At 43.8% G+C, this 20833-nt stretch overlaps 2 protein-coding genes across 2 annotated transcripts in view; one reads left to right on the forward strand and one right to left on the reverse strand.

The window, feature by feature from the left end:
- skia (v-ski avian sarcoma viral oncogene homolog a) overlaps positions 1–20833 on the reverse strand; it is a 71995-nt gene that overhangs the window by 40692 nt on the left and 10470 nt on the right. The gene's annotated exons all lie outside the window — the stretch shown is intronic.
- bcas2 (BCAS2 pre-mRNA processing factor) overlaps positions 2321–20833 on the forward strand; it is a 624479-nt gene continuing 605966 nt past the window's right edge. The window contains exons 1-2 of the mRNA XM_028013804.1: positions 2321–2332; positions 3290–3291. The gene's annotated coding sequence lies outside the window, so the exon portion shown is untranslated. The remainder of the gene's footprint in view (positions 2333–3289; positions 3292–20833) is intronic.

Raw genomic sequence — 20833 nt, forward strand, 5'->3', positions numbered from 1 at the left:
CCCCCGCTTGTCCCCACCCCCCTAGTGCAATCATCATTTGCTTTGCTACCCTCACCCTGCAGCTTTTTCTGTGTATTCAGAGCAAGCCAGCGGGGTTTCCCACTTTCTCTGCCGCTAAAGGGATTAGTGGTAATTGGGACAAAAGCGCTGTCCTCAACCTACTTTGGCTCTGGGCTCCCTCTGTAGAGGGCCGCTAAATACAGTCAGCTTCTCTGCAGGCAGCGCTCCTGACTCAGGGTGGGCTGGATGTTCAGGGAAGCTATGATCATGTCTCTGAGGTGGAATCACAATCCAAAATCTAAATTACAATGCTCCTCCCCGCCATTATGCAGGATGCAACCTGAAAGCAGACTGTAAGGTCCTATTGATTTGACTTTACAGCTCCGAGGGGCTCGACACAACTAGAGACCAAGTCATGAAATCGCATTTCTTTCTAGCTCATTATGAATGGAATAAAGAAATTTTCTCTAAATTGTAGGCTTGTGAAATCTTTTGATGTTGCCAGATCAGGTGCAGAGTTGACGAATGAGACGGGGGGAAAGTGGCAATGGGCGAGAAGGACTGAATCTGAAGACATGACGGATATGAGCTGGATGGTTTGCCGATGTTATTTGAAAAATTTGCTCTAAAAGTTTGGGGAAGAAGACGCGTCCTCGAGGAAAACCAGTTCATTCAGTCTAAATCAGAGTTAAGGTTTATGACTCGCCCTGACCCCCAATCCAACCTAAAATCGTCAGGCTTCTGTGCTGACGATTGACAGGTACTTAATGCGCCTGCAATACATTCAGCACACAGGAAGTCAAATAAAAATGAACGTGACATTGTTGTGAAGTCGTGTTAATCCGCCTACTATTATGCAAACAGATGAGTAGATATCTGAACCTGTGGAGGAAATAAAGAAAGCAAGTAGGGTGCAGAAGTTAATCAGGCTGTAACAAGGGCAGCGCATTGCATGTGCACACAACTCAACTGTAGCAGCAGCAGAGATAGGACTCTATCACACACACCCCTGATGATTTACACCTGACTTACCCGGTGGTCACAACAAGCCACAAGCTGGAGCTGGAAGGCGCTAAGCCAAAGCTAAAAATGGGAGAAGTTACACTGCTTATTTAAATGGTGTTTGAACATCGAAAGCATTAAAATCTTAATTAAGATAATACTGTATGTTGGGTTTACTTCAGGCTCACTCAAACCTACAATTAAAGTGAATTGGTCGGGTTGGATCAGGCTCGGATACAATATGGGCTCAGCTCATGTTGTATTATTTAGGCCCGACCTAAACTCTAGACTAAATACATACCTGCATGTTTATTGCTTACTCTAATAACTTAGTTATGAGTGTGTGTGTGTGTGCGGGGGGGGTGAGTGTGTGTTTGTTTGTTCTGTGTGTCCCTCTGTTGGCACGATGGGCGCTGTGAGAGTCTCCATATTCTCAGCAGCCAGAATAGTGGGTGAACTGGAATTAGCAGGCAGGTGTGAAGGAAGAATCCACACATTGGGCCCCAGTCAAACCCCCCAACCCCACCCCAGCCCCCACAACGGCTCATGCTTCAGATGTTAGCCATTTTACGCCTCTTCACTGTCGTCAGGGCTTGTTTACAGAGGATAAAAGGAAAACTAGATGTGCGATGAATATTACAGTAGCATCCTCTGTGCAACCTTCAGCAAGCACTCTGCTGCAGGCAATCAATGAATGATGAAGGAGGACTTGCCATTTGGCAGCTTACTACATTAGGACTTAAGTCAACTGAGGTGAAAAAGTCACAAACTCTTTTTTAGCAGCAGCTGAAGAAAGTCGAATCAAGTCAAGCAGCTTTCAGTACTGAACTTCTGACCTTCTGTTGTGGAGGAGAATAAAAGTGCAGACTCGGGTAAAAGGTGAGGGAGCGAAAGGCAAAACAAAGTCCTATATTACTCCTACCCTCCAGCTTGCCCCCAGAGAGACCCAATGAACTGTCCAAAAGTCCGACTTACTGGTTTTATGACTGCCAGATGGCATCATAGGGGCCTGGGTTGCCTGTGAACTAGCCTCTACCCCTGTAAAACGCTGACCACTGACCCCGAGGACACATAAACCTGACGTCTAAGACAACAAGGCTCTAGCCATGTCACATCGATCAGGTCACCTGAGGAGACTGACTCAGAGGAGAAATACTGAAAAAAAATTCCATCTGCTTGAGTTGGTCCTGTTGTTCTAGCTGAAGCTCTAAATGCAGTGAATCACTGAGGTAGAAGTGCACTCTGACAGAAACTCCAACTTCATCAACTATTCAGAGGGGTTTCTGAGGCAGACGTGTCCCTCGGGATTCTTTTCCAGGTGTCAGAGAAGGTTCACGACCCCTTGCGACCTCTCCAAGAAGCAGCCAAAGCCACCTCTTGTGTGACTTTATGGTCTGGCCCACTGTAAAAACAGCAAAAGGGGGGCTGGGGTGTGGGCTGTCTAGCCTTTAGAAATGCAGCCTCACTCTGCAAACACTATCTGGAGAAGTGATCAAGGGAGGGACACTTAGAGGCTTAATTGCACCAAATGTCCTCTAATGACAAGGAACCACAGCCCTTTCTCTAACGGCCGCAAATCCCAGGCCAGCCCAGGGTCACACAAAGGTCAGGTTGAATAATAGTTCAGCAGGATGTTTGGGCAGCATCAAGAGCTGCTCACACCTGTCTGTCACACATGTCAGCGGGATAAGGGATTACCAACCAGAGAGGGAAGTTCTAACTCCGCAAGAGGAAGAAACTATATTCTGGTGCAATATTAGATGATCAGACCAATCCATCTGTAGAAACACTGGTGGCCACCAGAGAGGCTGAAACAGAGCATCGCTTCACCCTCACTTGTTCTCCTCATCTCACTCCTTTCCTCTCACATCTGGAAAGCAGGACTGGTTGTCCCTGCCAGTCCTCAAGAGCATGCACACACACACACACACCCACACGCACACCCCCCCAACCCCACACACACATACACACCCCCTCACTAACGTCATCCAGATTGCTCTGCCTGATGGGAAGCATATGAGCTGAGAAAGGAACATTGGAGGAAGGGGGTGTTGTCCTCAGAACACAGAAGCTATGTGCCAGAAATCTCCCAAAACTCACTTCTTCCATTCCTCTTCCCCCTCACCATGCGAGGCTGCAACTCCGTTTTAAACAAGCCCACAACAAGCTCTTCCTTCGGCTCAAGTGGAATCTCTACCTCTAAACCAATTAGGGCTTCTCTTGCCTGTCTAAATGAACGCAACATCTGCTGCTGTTCCGGTATGCCAGGTCTGAGGCTTACACCAAGCGGTACATCCTGTTGTAGGTGGCTGTTGGGGATTGAGTTTTCCTCCAAACACAGAAAAGCAGCCACATTCATAGCTGGCTTTGGATGTGAAACGTCAGCTCAGACTCTGGTGCTCTTCTCTATGCACCAGTGTTAAAGCAGTCCTCTTGGCTCCAGAAGGATGACGTCTTGCCTGGCCACCATCTCCCTCTAGCTGCACCTCACCTCAAAACAACCAGTCTCTGTTTGGTGTTAACCACTAACACCCGTATCAGTTCATAAAGGAAGAAAGGCGAATGGAAAGGCAGAAAAACACCTGGAAGTGGTCTGCATTGGCGGTGGACTACAGAGGTTGCAGCTGATTGGTTAGAAGTTAGGTTTGTGCTGATTATCGCTGTCAAGGTTTATCAAAGTTAGGGCTTGGAAACCACTGATGGGTTTCATGATACAGTTTCTATACTTAAAAGTCTTCTTCATATGATGCCAGAGGAAACACACACTGTAGGAGATTATAGAATAGCGGCTCTGCCCCTCCCCACCTGTTGATGTGCACTGCTGGTCAGCTGGCTGAAAGACGGTTCCTACTTACACCAAGCCCACAACATCAAACTCCATTGAAATATTCCTGAGTGTACTGGTGGTCGTGGTGTGAAAACTGAGGGAACATCTACCAGTATGACCTGCTCACTGCATCAATAACAGTATGTTAATAGTGTAATATATACGTTTGCAGAAGTTTGTGTATCAAAACTAAACAATGATGATGTTGATAGAATTATTTAAACTAACAATGTTCTGCATATATGCCTGCAGCAGGACCAACAGAGGTAACACCAAAGACTCAAAAGACAGACGGAGGTACATCAGGTGTCTGTCTCAAGGTAAAGATACATTTGAAGTTAGTTTCCAGGTGAGCTCTTCTTTCTAACTCTTGTGCAGCCCTCTCATGTCAGTGTGTTTGGTTTACTCTGTGTGCATAGTGACATCATGCTGCAGTCACCTGCCACCAGGAAGAAGCTGAGAGGGCTTAAGGAGTAGGTGGTAAACAAGCACACCCCACTCCCACCACTGAGAACTAACCAGCAGAAACAAGAAGCCCATTAAAGTTGTGTGAGCAGAGTTAGGTGGCGCTGGGAAATGAATTGTGAAGACTTTGCAGTTGGCATATAAGCCTTTTCGTGCTGAGAGGAGATTACCTAGTTTGCAGTGCTGGTAATCTGAAAAGCAGCTTGGAGAGATTTTTAAAGACACAGCAGTGGCAGCCTGTTCTCTCTCCCTTCTAACCAGTACGAGACCTCATAAGGCAACAAAAAACTACTGAGGTTGAAAAAGATCAATCGGAACGACAATGCATACAGGATAATCTAGTCAGAGTTGATAGTTTTTTTCATAATTCAGACTTTTCCAGGCTCAGATGTCCTGATTTTTTAGCCAGTCTTTCCAACAACTGAGTACAAAACATGTCAGTCATTGAGTTTTTACCTGTATGTTCAACAGATCATGACTCAGTACAATGAGGCTCTAACTGAACAGGGTGATAGAGGCCTGTATCATCTTAAGTTGGCTTTGTTTATTTCTTGTATGGGCAAACTTAAATCTGGACTGGCTTCTCCTGTTTTAAACCCAGATTCTTTCAGCCACAGTTTGTCAGTCTGTGAAACCTTGATATTATTTGTAAAATATTCACAACATATTAGTGGTTATGCTTTGGTTTATTTCTAAACTTGAATTTCCATCAAGTGAAAAGAGCCATGAGGAAATAAGAACCTCAGACACAGAACCTATGAGCCTGTAGAATGGATTGATGGCATCAGATGTAAATCTGTAAAATCATCCTAATAGAATTATCACCGTACAATATAAGGAAATGTAAAATTGGGATATTTTTGCTGAATAATGAAGTGACACTGATTTATTTTCTCTTCTTCGCTTTCCATCTTCATGATGTTTCCACCTCTCTCCTTTAGCTTCAGCATCTCAAGCAGTGAGAGTCTGTCCTTCTGACCAAACAGCCGAGCACTTGAAACATTGCAGCCTACCAAATAACCTAGCAGTCCCATGTGTGAATTGTGTAAAAAGAGGGAGCAAAGCCCCGAATCTGCTCTGACCAACTGCCACAGGACCAGAAACAAGAAATCAAAGGAAGATAAAACAATGTGTAAAAAAAAAAAACCCTGATCTTACCACCAGTCAACCAGTGCCAATGAATGATTTAAATGATGTAATCAGCCCAGGTTTGTGATGGAACCAGTGTTGATTTTACCAGGGGCTGTCAGACTGCTGCGATGATCAGGAAGCAGAGGAGCAGCTTCTCTACGTTCACCCTAAACATGGTACTGAGGACCACAACAGTTCAGCCAAGGAAAGGGGGGATTAATGGCAGGACTGGAGGATAAGACTAACATCTGGTTAATAGGGAATGACAGATCCTCCATAATCCTTCACAACATTAAAAATGGAGGCAGAGTGAGGTTAGACCTCACTCTAACCTGCAGGTTAGAATTAACTCAACCCTTTGAAAGGACTTTGCCTGATTGTATTTGAACTGTTAGCTGTGTTAGTTTAAGGGACTTAGTTGGAATGGGATTACATGAAGCAGGTAAACAACAGTATCCTTTACACCTCTGAGTTTTACCGTGGAGCTCTTCCTGTCGTCTCAGTGAGCGTGCACTACTACCCACTTCCCCCTAAGGGGTGAAACCTAAACCCCGGGGCGCGGCCTGTACTCTGAGCTGGCAGAGCTCCAACTGCAGGGAGAAGCTGCCCCTCAGGACTGCTCAAGGAAAAGCCTCTGCAGCTCGGAATGCAGGCCATAGGAAGCAGAAAGGAGCAAGATATTGTAAAAAAAAAAAAAAAAAAAAAAAAGTAGTTTTGTAAGAAATGTCTGTGCTGCAAAAAGATGGTGGTTTACATGTAACAGGGCAAAAAGGAGCCGCCTCCAAGACAGAGGTGTACAATTTCACTATCAAGTTTGAACAAGGGGAAATCTGACGCTGCCTCTGTGAGTTTTTCCTCTTCAGTTTTCCTAAGGTAAACATGCTGGTAGGCCATGTAACAAAGAGAGGGAGCTTTGCAGCACGGGCGCTGAGGCAGGCTGTAATGTGGAGAAGAAAAGAGAGCAAGAGAAGAATAAAGGAAACAAGGGATAGATGAAAGAAGAGAGAAGGAAAGAAATAACAGCGATCCTCTGGTCAGGCACGCAATGGTTGGTTAGAATCAGGTCAGGCCCACATGAGGCCTCCCTCGCACATAGAAAGGATCTATATAGCAGCAGAGAGCACACTTGTGCATGCTTGTGCTACATTACACTGGGCTACAGAGAACCACTTATAGGATCAGTGAGGTATTTTTATGCCTCCAAGTCCTTGTTTCTCTGCACCATTCATTGATTACAGGACCTTGATTTTTAAAATTCCTCAAGGCAAATGATCTGCCTCAAACTTCATTGAATTAAGTTTTATTACTTAACGTGCGGTGTTCCACTCAGATGATTATTTGTGTTGCACAACACTCTTACTTCCACCAATCATCTGTTGACGAGCGCTAAGTGCTATTAGTATCTATGGAGGGAGACGAAGAGGGAAAGAATGTGGCGGCGCCAAAAAAGAGACAAAAAGTGTCAGCAGTATGGGATCATTCTAAACGGAATAAAAAAGGTTAAACACCTCAGTGCGTGTACTATCAGCTCATCCTCAAACACCTCAGCAGGAAATACCATGAACTACATGCATGGAGCTCAGCTGCTAACAGATTACGTCTTAGTTCCCTTTGCTAAAGACTCACTTTTATCAGTGATTGTTATTGTTTTTTTTATTGTTATTGTTATTCATCTCTCAGTACTTTGCTAAAACATCCTGTAACGTTGGATACCATGTATCCAGCATAATGAGATGCTAAGCAACCTGTTACCTACTCTGGTTACCATTATGACCTGCAACATCTCACTTGTTGGTCGTTAGCCACAACAGATTTGAAGAAATGGAGAAAAGATTACAAACAGTATTAGGAATCTGATCTGCATTATTTTGTACTGCTTGTACATTAATACCTTACCGGTTGAGAAATTGACATTTTTGCAGTCCATAAATTCCTGCAGTTCTTAAGACAAAGGTACATATTTTGAAAATGTATCTCATTCCTTAACTGTTTATTATTTATTTTCATTAGCTTGTTATAAAAATTGTTCAAAACAGCAAAAATATTAAGTCAATATTTGACTAAGAAAAACAAAGAGTTCCATCTGACCTTATAAAACGGTAGGATAACTTATTGGAAACTTTGTCGTCCTAGCTTTCATTTCATTCGTTAGGTAAAAACGCATCGTTGGGGTATGCCTGCTAACTGAACCATTGATTTTAAAAAAACAGAGCTTGTTCCTTAAAAATCTACCTGGTCTATAGAAAGGAATAATGAATGACTTGTTCTGAAACAAATCAGAGAACCTGTGTGGTGCAGAGGAAACATCGGTTCAGTGGCGCTCCATTCTGAGAGGTAATGTAAGGAAAGGTGACATGATGGACTGAACAGCTTATAGCTGATGGCTTCCTGCTCCCATGTGTAAAACAAGAGCCAAGATGGAGACTTCTGGAGCCCTCAACCTGCTTCATAGGTTACATTTGGACAGCCTTGACTCCTGAGAAGTCTAATTGCTCCTCTGTTACTCTAAGCAGAGTCCCAACCCTAACCATGTCCCTGCTTCCACTCCAGTCTGCACCAAAAGCTCACTCAGGCTGACGCCTGAAACCTGGAGTCTCAACTTACTGGAAACCCAAGCCGGCTGCTGGCTGGCTGAAAGGGAACCTCAGAGGAGGAGCGGACCAGGCTCCACCATAACAGTAAAAACACACTATGTAGGCCACACTTTGAGAATGACCTCAACACCCTGGGAAGGAAGTCCAAGCAGTTTCCTTTGGCTACATCTAACGACTAACCGAATCACTTTGGCCAGTTTAGTATTTAATTGTTTCAATCAGTTACAACTTTTAAGAGTCTTTGGATTTATCAAGCTGAATCATAACTGAGTAGCCTGAATCCTCAGTCAGTGGTGAAAGGTGGCTGTTCACACTGAGCCAGTTTTGTGGTTCTGCTGGACGTTTCTTCATGTTAAAGGGCAGTTTTCTTCAACACTGCGTGCGCTACATGAGAATCTGTTGTAAAGTCAGTGACTGGATGTAGCCTACTGGGCTTCCTTAGCTATAGAACGTTTTAGCTCATTAAACTGAACTTGATGCAACAGGCAAGAAAAACTAATATCCCCGCTGTATCATACAAATATGTTATATCCTAAATATGAACACAGTTATATTTAACAGGGGTGCACAGATTGCAGTTGTCTGGCCGATTGCTGATTACAATCTTTATAAAGCCTGACCTGCCAATTCCGATTTTGGATAAAGCTGATTTTTTGGGGGGTCTGAATTGTTGCTAAATGTAGCAAGAAAGTTGCTGAGTTGGCAACAGAGGGCTGAGTATTGTTGACTGCAAACGTGCAGACATGACCTGGTGGGGAAGACTAACAATCAAGCTTGTGTCACAGCAGCAAAAGAGAACAGTGGCTAATTTTTAGACTGAGGTAGATAAGACCAGCTTCACATGTATAAGCCAATCACTGATCCCAAAATGAAGGAAAAATGTGGTTGATTTATCGGCTGGTCGATTTCTCGGTGAACCCATAATTTCTAACCATCAATGCTGACCATTTCACATGATTATACTGCTGTTTATTCTATCTGTCTAGGCACTGGCTACGCCTTCTAATGCTACTTTATTCATAGAAAAATGCAATCACATCTCCAGTCAGTTCTATATATTTTAGAGAATAGTCAAATCAGATTAATTGCAGTAACAGAAAAAGATGTTTTGTTTACTGTTGAACCGATTAAAAAGAACATCTATTTCAATGTTTTCTTTCTTGATTAAAGCATACTGAATATATATTAAACCGTGACTTTAAATCCTTGCGACAGACTGGCGACCTGTCCAGGGTGTACCCCGCCTCTCGCCCGGATCGTAGCTGGAGATAGACACTGGTAACCCTCCCGACCCCATTATGGACAAGGGTGAACAGAAAATGGATGGATGGACTTTAAATCCAGGACACTTAACAAACTGTGGGGTACCATAACCATAACCATACGCACCATAACCATAAGCTCAACCCCCCCCCAGTACTAATTATGTTTTACAGTAATCAACTTGAAAGCATTTAGTTGAAGAAACACAACTTGACTCTCTTCCCTTTTACTGTATTTTTGTTTTCATTAGATGCACAGCAAGTAAACGCAACTTTATTGAACCCTTCAGAGCTGCAGGACAGTTAGTAATGAACTACAGCTACTTTCACTGAATCATCTGAAACCCTTTGTTGTGGCCTGGAATGGCTGCATGATTCATTGAACTCATAATTAGTCATGCTCTTGCCATGGGCTGCAAATATGACAAATCTTACAAGACAACTTTTGCTGGGTGGACTCTGTTTCAGCAGGCTCACTCCATGCTGAAACAGTATATATACTATATATATATATATATATATATATATATATATATATATATATATATACTGTATGTATATATATATATATATATATAAAATGAAGCCCCAGGGTAACCACCCAGACCTGTGGCCACGGCGGCGCGCTGCTGATCTGCAGCTGGAGTTCTCTGCTTCCTAAAACAGATGTGCAGCAGCACGGAGGCGGCCGACTGACTTGTTTCATCCTCGCCCTGCTTTTAGACCACGCTGGAAAAGAAAACAGCCACTTTCTTTAAGTTTCCTGAATAAAACTCCCCAGGGCTCAGGGAACCTGATACTTTTGGTTGAAATGTGGTCTAACTGTATGGGGTTTGAGAAATCTAAATATATCCTTGATAATAAGCAGTAAGATGAGGCTGAGATGAACTCGCTGCCACAGACCAGACAGGCTTGTGGGGATCGTTAGCACAACAGCAGCCGCAGCACCTGAGTCCGGCCCACAAGCCTGCCAGCCAGGAAGTAGTCTTGCCCATTGCAATTTAGTCCAAGAGAACTGCATCTGCTTAGCAACCACGTTCCAGCTCCAATCACAGCAGCATTTGGGATAATGCCGGCCCAGAGAGCTGTGCTCTTCTATGTGGAGGCGGTGCATTAGCCTCAAAAAGCAACACACACGCACACACACACTAGTGTGATGGCTGTCTCACTTAATGCTGCTGTTGCTCTCCCCGAGCATGAAAGGAAGAGGAAGAGGGTTTTTTTCCCCTTAATGCTTGAGATACTGCCTAGCCGCTTCTAGAGAGGAAGGGAGTGAAACATTGTCTGGCACCTTGAAAAGGCGCACCAGAGTAAAACCATTATCGCTTTCCCCTCCCTCTGTATGCCACAGAGGTGTCTGACTGTCTGCCCCCCCCATCTCCACTCCACACACCCACACACACCGACAAACAGACTAAAATAGACATGTGCGGTAGCTGCTGTTGATGCTGGCTGAGTCGTCCATGTTGGACTGAAACCCAGCACCCAGTCTGGGCTCTCCTCGCCACGACCCGCGGCTATTCCTGGAATCAACTGCCGGACGCTGAACTTCGGGCCCAATTAACACTTGAAAGGAGACTTTGTTCGGCACACCCTGAACACATGCAGCAGTAAACAATAAAGCTGCCCACGCCGTGTTTGTGTTGCAGTGGTGTAAAGGTGAGAGTAATCAGGCTGCTGGAGAAGTTCATTAGGGACCGGCGTGATTTCACTATCACACATGGTGGCTGAGGCCTCCAGACAGGGATCAAAGTTCACCGCTGTTTGGAAACACAGACAGAGGGACAAGGAGGAGGCTGAATGAGACGCAGTCACCTGTGAGAGGCTCACCACTTTGAAACTTTGGAGTTAAGTGAGACTGTAACACTTTCCCAGACATCCCTGCTTGAGGCTTCACACCAAAGACCACGTATACGATTGGCAAGGATGGACTGATTCCTCATCTGCCATTTTAATTCAAGTCCCAAGCTAACGTTCAGTCCATCAATTCATTTTTTAAACTATTTAAATAAAATATTGAGTGTGAAACAAGATTCCAGTCCACTCCAATATGGGTTTGTAACGGCTCACGTGTTTCTTAAATCAACTCCTCCTCAAATCTATTTACACGCCGTCCATTTAAACGCAACTGATTTCAATTTTCATTCAACCTAGAAGAAACAGACACTGATTCAGATCTTTCTACTTATCAGTAAAGCACATTAACTTTGAGCCAAGCACATCTGACTTTATGAAAGGATAGGAAACCAACCTGTGGCAATCACGCCACAGTTCAAATAAAAACTCTCCTGACGTCATATTATCAATCATTACATATCTTTGCTGGAAGCAGGATGAAGGAAAATCATCTTTATCAGCTGATCTGCTCAGCTGTGTTTCTCTCCTAGATGAAGCCATTAGAGGAGCTACTGAAATTGGCATTTTACATCTCTCAATCAGGAAGTACTTGCTTCAGTGATTCCGTTTCATTTTTGTGTCTGTTCTGTCTTCTCAATCCTGGCCGCTGGTACTGAGCCAGGTTCTGGTTCTGATAGAGGTTTCTTCCTATTAAAGAGGAGTGTTGTCCTCTCCACTGTCACTACATGCATGCTCAGTATGAAGGATTGATGCAAAATCAACAACACGGCAGAAGTGGTTGTCCGTTACCAGAATGTACGTACGTAGAAGGAGTAAATGGTGGGAGTTAATGACTTGATGCTTCTCTGGGTTTCCTCACACAGAAAAATTTTAAACTAACTTGAACAATAAATTGAACTGGACTGCATTGTTTCGTAACTATGATACATAGTAATTCTTGAATTGTTGAGTATAAATAAATCTGTTTTCCTCTATCTCTTAGAGAAAAACAGGGAATTACAAACTGCTGTTTGGTGCCATTTTGCTCTGTTAGCCCATAAGGATAACATGAACCAATGGACCAGCTGTATTTTAGTCTTAATAAGTGGAATTCATGAATTCAACTCACTGACTCTTCTTTAACCTCATACGTCAAGAACCTGACAGAGGAAGGATAAATCTCCACAGAATGCATGCATGATGGAGTTGAATTGGCCTTTTTTTTAAGTGTGTTGAGATGACGTATGTTGTGAATTGGCACCTTTAAATAAACTGTATTGTAACTAATTGCAATAATAAATACTGAAATGCAGTGCGACATTTTGGCCCCAATGATCAGTGAACAGATCAAATGTTTTCACACAAATAGACACGATAGTCATTCAGACGATGGGAATCTGAAACTGTCTGAATCAACCTGAGATAAAGTCTTACGTCTTTCCTACTAGTGTGCAGGGAGTGCTTAACTGATTCACCACCTGTGTGTTCATCGGGCACATGTGTGGTTGTGTTGGCCACAAATGGAGATGATGCTGAAGGCCATTTTAAGCACAGCTTTCTTAAATTTGTATGCGGATGGTGGATAAAGAGAAAAACCAGCGACCTTAATAGAGCAGGACAAAGAAATACTTCTTAAGTATGTATTATTATTGTATGTACATTATTATATTTGATATCAGCTGGTTTTGTGCCTTAGAAAGTAAAGTTGAGGATGTGAAAAATTATTCAATAATTGCCATAAATGTTTCCATTCCTCTATATACAAAACAAGTCTTGGTTGCAAAGAGCCAAACTGAAGTAAATCCTAAAAGTCATGATTTTAGCTTTCCAAAGTGTGTTTGCTAATGTCCCATCTTAAAGGCTGCCCTTATAAGATCAATGGAAACCAGCCATTAGGGAAGTGGATCAGTAAGGTTAGCTCCAAGCATCTCCTGCTGTTTGACATTATGATCCACAATAAAAACAGCTGACCTAGAGCCCTGTATCTCTGGACACATGCGGTGTACCGTGCAGTAAAGCCATGGCTAGTAATGTAGAGTGCACAACTCTTAGAAAAACTGGAGTAATTGTAGAGCAGTCCTGGTTTGGTCCATAATAACGGGAAGCAAACCACGTGGGGCCCCTTCAGGTCAAATGGGAAACTTCCTTCCTCTGTTTTCTCTGCTTTATTCACTGGATATTTTTGAAGCCAGCTCCTTTACTTGGCCGGGGCTGCAGGCATGTCCATGACCAAGACGCTGCTGTTGGGTTTGTTTTTAGGAGGTGTTTTTTTTTTTTGTTTCTTTTCTGCTGCTCGGGTAAATCTTTGTAAGGCCAGAGCACAAAGAGGCCTCTCGGTTCAGAACAGGACACTGGGCAGTCTCGTAACCGAGTCGACCGGCCAGTACATGCTGGTGTTTTCCACTCCAGGGTCGGACATTTTGTTCCACCGCTGAACTCTGGAATAAGCTGATCAAGTGAAAGGGAGAGTGAGAGGTTTGACTGTGGAGCCAGATCACATAATTTTCCAGTGGAGAGGAAGGACGGCTGGAAGTGAGGGAGGAGGATCTGGAAATCTGGTTCCGGTATCAGCATATTGTATGCATAAAGTCTCTAGAGTCCAAAAGCCTGATTGTAGCGAGAATAGAATGACTTGTTTTCTATTTCTGATGCTTCATTATAACACTGTCCTCAACTGGGAATACAGACGGAGCATTTTCTGATATGTCAGGATTGACAAGACCCTTTGCCAATCCTGTTTTCTCAAATTAACCCTAATGCTCCATATACTGTGGATTGAAGCCAAACAGAGCTGTGGTTCTAATAGGATTACCCTTTAAGTTGCCAATATTTCATTTTGCTGGTTATTCCGTCACCACTCCATACTTTTGCTGTTTGATTATTTTTTTGTGGAGGAAAAAGCGCCGTCTGCCACAGGATGTTAATTTGTACATACACTGGGGTGTTGCATCAAACTGACCCTGAGCTGACCTTGGGTTAAATGTACTGCAGTGGACTTGATCTCTTTTATTTCCTTTCAGCTTTAAAAAATATCTCCATTATGGAATATAGCTATTGCATATAGAGATTTTAGCAGCCTTTTGGAAGCTCAGTGTCAAGATATGAGGTTTACGTTCTCTATGGGAAACACATGAAACTGCACAATTAGCGCTAGCTAATATGGGACGCTAAAGATGTCAACTCCGAATTCCATTACCTAGATCTTAAATTAGCAAAACCTTATTTTATGCCGACTGCTCTCTCACATACAAAGTGGGATGGCATCTCTGATCCTGACATATGATTAATGTTGCAGGATGACAGTATGGTTAAAGGGAAATGTTAATTATAACTTTGGGAGATAAATTGGAATCGGCAGGTAGACCACCACATCTCTAGTACCCAGATAGCTCTACATCACATAGGTTATGTGGAAAGGTACAATTTGAGAAGTTTGATGACAAACCTTTGTTCCTGCATTTTAAACTTGTATTTGTTTTTTTATTATTATTATTATTTCTTCTTTTTGAGATTCATCCAAAAAAGCTTTCAGGCTGCTTGTGATATTCAGATCAGTCTCTCTATTTCTGAGAGTGGTTTCTGTTAGGACAAAGTAATACCCTAAAGATCCCCTAAAAATGCTGCTATGAGGGGGGCAGAGCATGTCTACATTACATTCTAATCTGATTAGAGTGAATCCAACCCAATGTTTTAATGGTTTCTTGATTTAGTCTTAGAATGAATGAGGGAACTATGCCCTCTAAAAAAGCTTCAGTCAAGAAATACGAGACCAGTACATCCATCCAGCCTTGTTTGAGGTAGGAAAAAGGGAAATTAGGGTATAAGACGGCGCATATTTCTGAGACTGTTGCATCAAGATGCTTCTGTCAGCAGGGTGGAGTCCCAAAATGAAGGCAGTGTGGTGTCGAAACCAGTGTAAGGGTTTGTGCCTGCCACGGCTCTGCGGTAGACATTTCGGCTGACAGCCTGCAGAGTTGTTGTGGCCGACAGCCGACACTCTGCTCATCCGGGCTGTACCAAGAAAAGGGGAAGTGGGAGGAAATTCAGAGCAGCAGAAGGTCATGTGACGCTGCATGAGTTCAGCTGTGTGTACTGCTGCTATGTTTGAAATCTGAACGATAAAAGGCCCCAGTGATGGGCTAGTGGTTGCTGTCACCCCACATGGGGTCGCACCATGAGGAAGGGCTTTCATGGGAGAAAACTCTGGTATCAGCAACCTCCCTGACCTCTCCCTCTGCCCCCTCCCGTTGATGAACCATTCAGCAGACCAGGAACCGACAGTAGACAACATTTACACAACCACAGAGATCATCTATGTTTGTGCAGGGGTCAGACAGAGACACTGAGTCAACACTGCTTCCATTCTGGACAGCCCAGGAAGGTTGAAGAGCGCCTGTCCAGAACAGCTATTTTGTTCCAGCAAACCTGAGTTTTCATTAAGCCCCGAATTGAACTTCAATCCCCTCTAAGGACAGTCAAGAAGCGGCAAAAACTCAAATAGAAATCTAACAGACACTAAGAGCGGTGAAGGAGCTGCGTTGTTTCCTATCCTGTCCTCCATCCTCTGCTGTCTCCCTCCCAGTCAGGTTGGTTCTCCTCTGGAGGAAGGGAGGGTTAATGGACACATTAGCTGCCGGCTTCTCCCACTGCGACGATTAGGTGGCCTGAGGTCATTCCTTCACTTCTTCTTCCATCCACATCAGGGATTTATCATTTCATTACTGCCGTTTAGGTGGAGGAGGAGGAGACGTCCGTCCTGGAAGTATCGCCTACTCATGTCTGCTATCAATCCATGAATGCTGCTTGCTTCAAGAGCAGAGGCTAAGCTATGGCAGAGAAATGAACCAGAGAGTTTACAGAGACGATCACTTGCTCTCATGAGGTTATTTTATATTAGAACTGAACTTATTGTATGTCAGCGTGCTGGAACACTCTTTTAAATGTCAATGTTTGAAGATGAACACATTTTTTATTTGATTCATTGTTGTTTAACTACCTAAGGCCAAGCAAGCTGTTTGAACCCATCTTTTCTCATCTCACTGCCTGACAGCTTCAGGATGTTGCTCTAAATAAAGCCCATTTTTGATGCTTGCAGCAGGAATTCACACCGTATGAGTGCATGTGTGTGTGCCAGTGTGTGTACGCGTGCACTCCGTGGCACACACAGCTTTGTGCATCGCAGCTGTGTGCTGGACGTGAGATGTATTGATCGATGCAGGAAGTGCAATCTGATGTTTCAGAGAGCTTCCTGAGTTAGACGGTTGCGCCACCGACAGTGAAAGCTGTGGGTTCTGGCCGGGTGGAGGAAGAGACTCGACACAGGGGAAGTAACCAGTTTTAGAAAAACAGCAAGAACAAAGAAAAAGGCTTGGAGGAGGAGAAGGAGTGCAGAGGCAGACGCAGCTTTGGCTTTGTCCTTGGGCTGAGACCAAACAATGACTCTCCTTCTTTTTCAAAGAGAGCCGACTGCTGCTCCGTGGAAAAATCAATCGCTATCCTGTGTTTCAGGAGCCTGACGCCCTAAAATATGAGATATGCAATTGTGTGTGTGTGTGTATGTGTGTGCAGTTGGAGCTTTGTCTTTAGTCGGAGTTGTAGAGATGTGAACAATCGCTCTCCGATTTTGATCATAACTAGTTGCTTACACTCTTCATTTTTCAAACATACAAATCTTCTACAATCTGTTAGGAATATTAATGTCTGGCAGCGTTTATCATCTTTAGAACAGCCCACAGCGCCATCCTGATTAATAGTTAATAAGTGGACATTTTTTTAAAAGTGCTTTTATTTAAAGATCAATAAAATCAATAAAATCAAATACATTCACTCTGAAATGTAAACCTTCCCAACAGCGTTGCAGTTCGGAAACAGAAACAAGATCCAGTATTTGGTAAAGGGCTAGATGGGCTGATCCTACCTCATTGATTTCATTTCTGCTTGGAGAAGACCCATCACATGCAGACACATGTACCCCTGAGTTGTCCACATTTCTTCCTTAAAAGTACCAGATGACTTTCAGACCAAAGCGTGGTTCTAATGGCAGGAAACCAAGCCCAGAAGGGATTTTGTGAAACAGCCAGATAGTATCATAATGTGTATCTGTAAGTGGGGTTTTTGTGGTTTGATCAATTGGTTTGATCAATGTGGCTTTGATCAAACCACCTGTTTCACATTTGAATACAATACCGGTGTGTGGCTCAACGGCCTGTCTCTGTCTCAGAGGACGTTTGATTCTTCAGAGATGTGATGAGTGAGCTGTGCTGCGAGATTGAGGAAAATAATGGTAACCTATATATCTGCACTTCTAGTTAAGTGAGCCAAACCAAGGATTTTATCTCAGTTAACCTTTGAACTCCAGCCTCATCCTGCACGGTAAAACACTACTGCTGGGATACAACTATACACACCACACCTCCTCAGTCAGAGGGGGGGGGGGAGGTTCTGACAGATGAGTTCCTGTTTCTGTGTGTGAGCGGATAATTAAAACCGGCAGACCGACGAGGCCGGCGAGAACGCGAGGGTCACAGAGGAGCAGTGAGCTCAGCTGAGTCAGCGTAGCCAGAGGTCCTGCCAGACGTCCTGAGCGGCATCAGCAGCAGCAGCAGCAGCAGCAGCAGCAGCAGCGAGCAGGCTGAGACCTCGCCTCAGAGGCCGTCCCACACTCCACACACCACCTCGTCTCAGAGATCTACAATTACTATCATTATAAGAGCCCTATTGTCTGCTCTGGAGCACAATGAGAGTGTTGCACGTGAATGAGTGTATGAAGAGAGAAAAAGATGAGGAGGAGGATGGGGGTTGGATGTATAATCAATGGAGTAAAAAGCAAAGAGCAAGTCTGGGCGCTGTGAACAGCAGCTGGAATTCTGCTTCAACATCTGCATGGATGCTTTAGTAGACCATGCAGATGCAGGTTCTGCCCCCTGAGGAGGGTGAAGCACGGTGATCCACTCTTTTAAACAACACCGCATTCTCGTGTTTCTGAACAGCTGATTAATTCTGACCAAGCAATCAACTCGTTTATGGTCTATTGCAACAGACCTAATTTACCCACAATTAGAATAAGGGAGACTTGATTTGCACAATAAAATCAAAGAAGTTTTCTTCTTCTTTTTTTGAATTTTGAAAGTTAGAAAATGTAATTCCAGACTTTGAAAGATGGCTAAGTGTGGTGGCCTGAGAGGCAGAACATCAGGCTACGAGCTCATGAAGCTAACATTCAGGTTAGCAGCTGGTTTCATGGCGCTCTTCTCATATAAAAGTGTGTAAAATCACACTTGCAAAGAACTGTTTGAATCAAACAGTTAGTGGGCAGCTACTGTATATCCTAAGAGCAAGGCTTTAATGCTCCGCATGGAAACAATAAGTTGGGTCAGTTGGATGAACTTTCTCTGCCATTTACAACCGAGTCTTCCTTTGGTTTCAGGGACTGAGAAGAGAGGTGGCATGTCATGCTGGATGGGAAATGTGGGTTAATTGCAACCAAAGTCATCACCGTTGCAAAATAGTGCGGGAGCCTTCTGAGAAGCTGCAGCTGAGGTGTGGTTTTAATTCACAGATAAGGTGTTGAATGAAGATAGTCTGGTTCTTTGTAACATTCCCCAACTAGGCTGAACCGGCTGCGTCACGTCTCAGAGTTCTACTATCGGCTCTGTCAACTGACTGGTTGCTCTAGGCTGGCTCATTAGGGGAGGACGTCTGTTCTTCTGATTAGTTTAAGTTTAACTAGCCCCACCTTACATAGAAGCAGCCGTGAGTCAGAGCAGACTAAACAGAATGGACACATCAAGTGTGCTTATTCATCATGCTGCCAGAATAATCTGTAATGTTGTATTCATTTAACAGGTATTGGACCATCTCTGGCTGTGTAATGTCCCTGATATGTTTTCCTACCCTCCCCCCTGGTCCCACCACCACTGGTCCCTGGTCAGCCATTAGAAGCCAATCCCTTTCCTCCGAGCTAAAGCTTACAAAAACATCAGGACAGCAGCTAAAACACTTTGGCCTGGTTTCTGATTGTATTTGGGGTTTTTATCACCTGTGTTTCAACTTCAGCAAACATAAACCAAAGAGTATTTCCATGATTTAGATTAGATGGTCTCTGAGAGGCTAAATGTAGGACAGATCTACATGTAAGTCGAGATGGATGCTGAAGACAACATGTAGTCTTAAACATTTACATTGTGGGTTGGAGTCAAGAACCCACTCCAGATTTCATCTTGTAAATAAAGCAACGGGAGCATTTTCCTCTATGGTTCTGTCACCTTCTGCTCTGTTTATCCAAGAAAGAAGAAAGCATGAAACTTCCAGGAAAACCGACCAAAGGCGGGCTGGAGGACTGAGGTGGGGGAGGCAAACAATGACCACTGGTCCATGACTCAGGCTCTTTGGGGACCCTGACCATCCAGCGGTGAAGTGGGGGAGGAGCGGTCACTGGTATCTGTCCCCCAAACACAGATCCGCATCTGATAGCCACTACAAAAGGAGGGACAATGGCTGGTCAGTGGAGCCCCACTTCCCCCCCCCCATCATCACTCTACGCTCTCACAACAATACCTTATACCAAGCTGCTGGGAGCTTCCTTCCACATGGATGAGGTCAAGCCAATGTGACCCCTCTTTCCGCCCCCACCTTCCTGGCAGAAAGAGGAGGCCAACAAAGAGCCTCATTAAGGACATCAGAAAACACCTCCAGGCTTTCCCAACTCTACTCTCACAGCATATCATTGGATGGTTTCATCTGGCTAAAACAAACATTTCACAAGGAAGCAACGGTAACAATATGTTTAATTCATAAATGGTCTATCAATGCTTTATAATCACGTTCCAATCTGTTTTAATATTTAAAGGCCATCAGGTCATCAGGAGGCAGGATTCCCAAGCTTCATAGGTCCCCAGGTTAATATCGTATTTCATTGCACTACTTTACGTCTCTCCTTATTAATGCAGGTATTGCTGATTATTCCATGTCATCAGTGTCAGGATCCGGGGTTGCTTGAGTTTGGTTTTGGATTTTTGCCATTTTTCGTGTCCCTATCGTATCCTATTTTTGTCTTATTTTTCACATCTGTTCTTCCTTGTTGGTTCTAGTTGCGATTTTTCTTGTTTAGTTATTTCTGTTGTTCTAGTTTATCATATTTCTTTAGTCTAAGTTATTCTTTAGAGTTAGTATTATTTTCTGTTCCCCAGAGTTCTCTCCCTCGCTCTCCTGTGCCACTTTTCTTTCTCCCTCTCCTCAGTCTGCTTCCTCTCCTTCCACTCACACCTGTAATCCATTAGTTCATCAGCCCAGGCCTTTTTGTCAAGCTCACAACCTCCGTGGTATTTAACCCTCTCATCCTCACCCACCACTCACCGGATTCTTGTCTACTCCCGTCACTTCCTCGTGTTCCCCTTGCTGGATCTTTTTTTACGTGGATTTTTGTTTTTTTGCCTTGGCTCCCTTTGGTTTTTGTAAATTTCTACCTCCACATGCTTTATTAAATCTTCATATTCACTTGCTTCTCTCTCCTGCATTTGGGTCCTACAACAAACATCTATACCTCACGACAGTAAGAGAGTTCAGATGAGTTTAGACGGACTCTTTGGGTCAGTCAGCTCTACTATAATTGAACACCACTTCTGGGTTAGGGTTTCATTAACACTAGATTATCTATTATTTATAAATTATTTATGTTGGTTGATAAATAAATTTTTTACCAACTAATATGATCAACT

This window comes from Xiphophorus couchianus, chromosome 1 (genome assembly GCF_001444195.1).
Source record: "Xiphophorus couchianus chromosome 1, X_couchianus-1.0, whole genome shotgun sequence".
Taxonomy (NCBI): domain Eukaryota; kingdom Metazoa; phylum Chordata; class Actinopteri; order Cyprinodontiformes; family Poeciliidae; genus Xiphophorus; species Xiphophorus couchianus.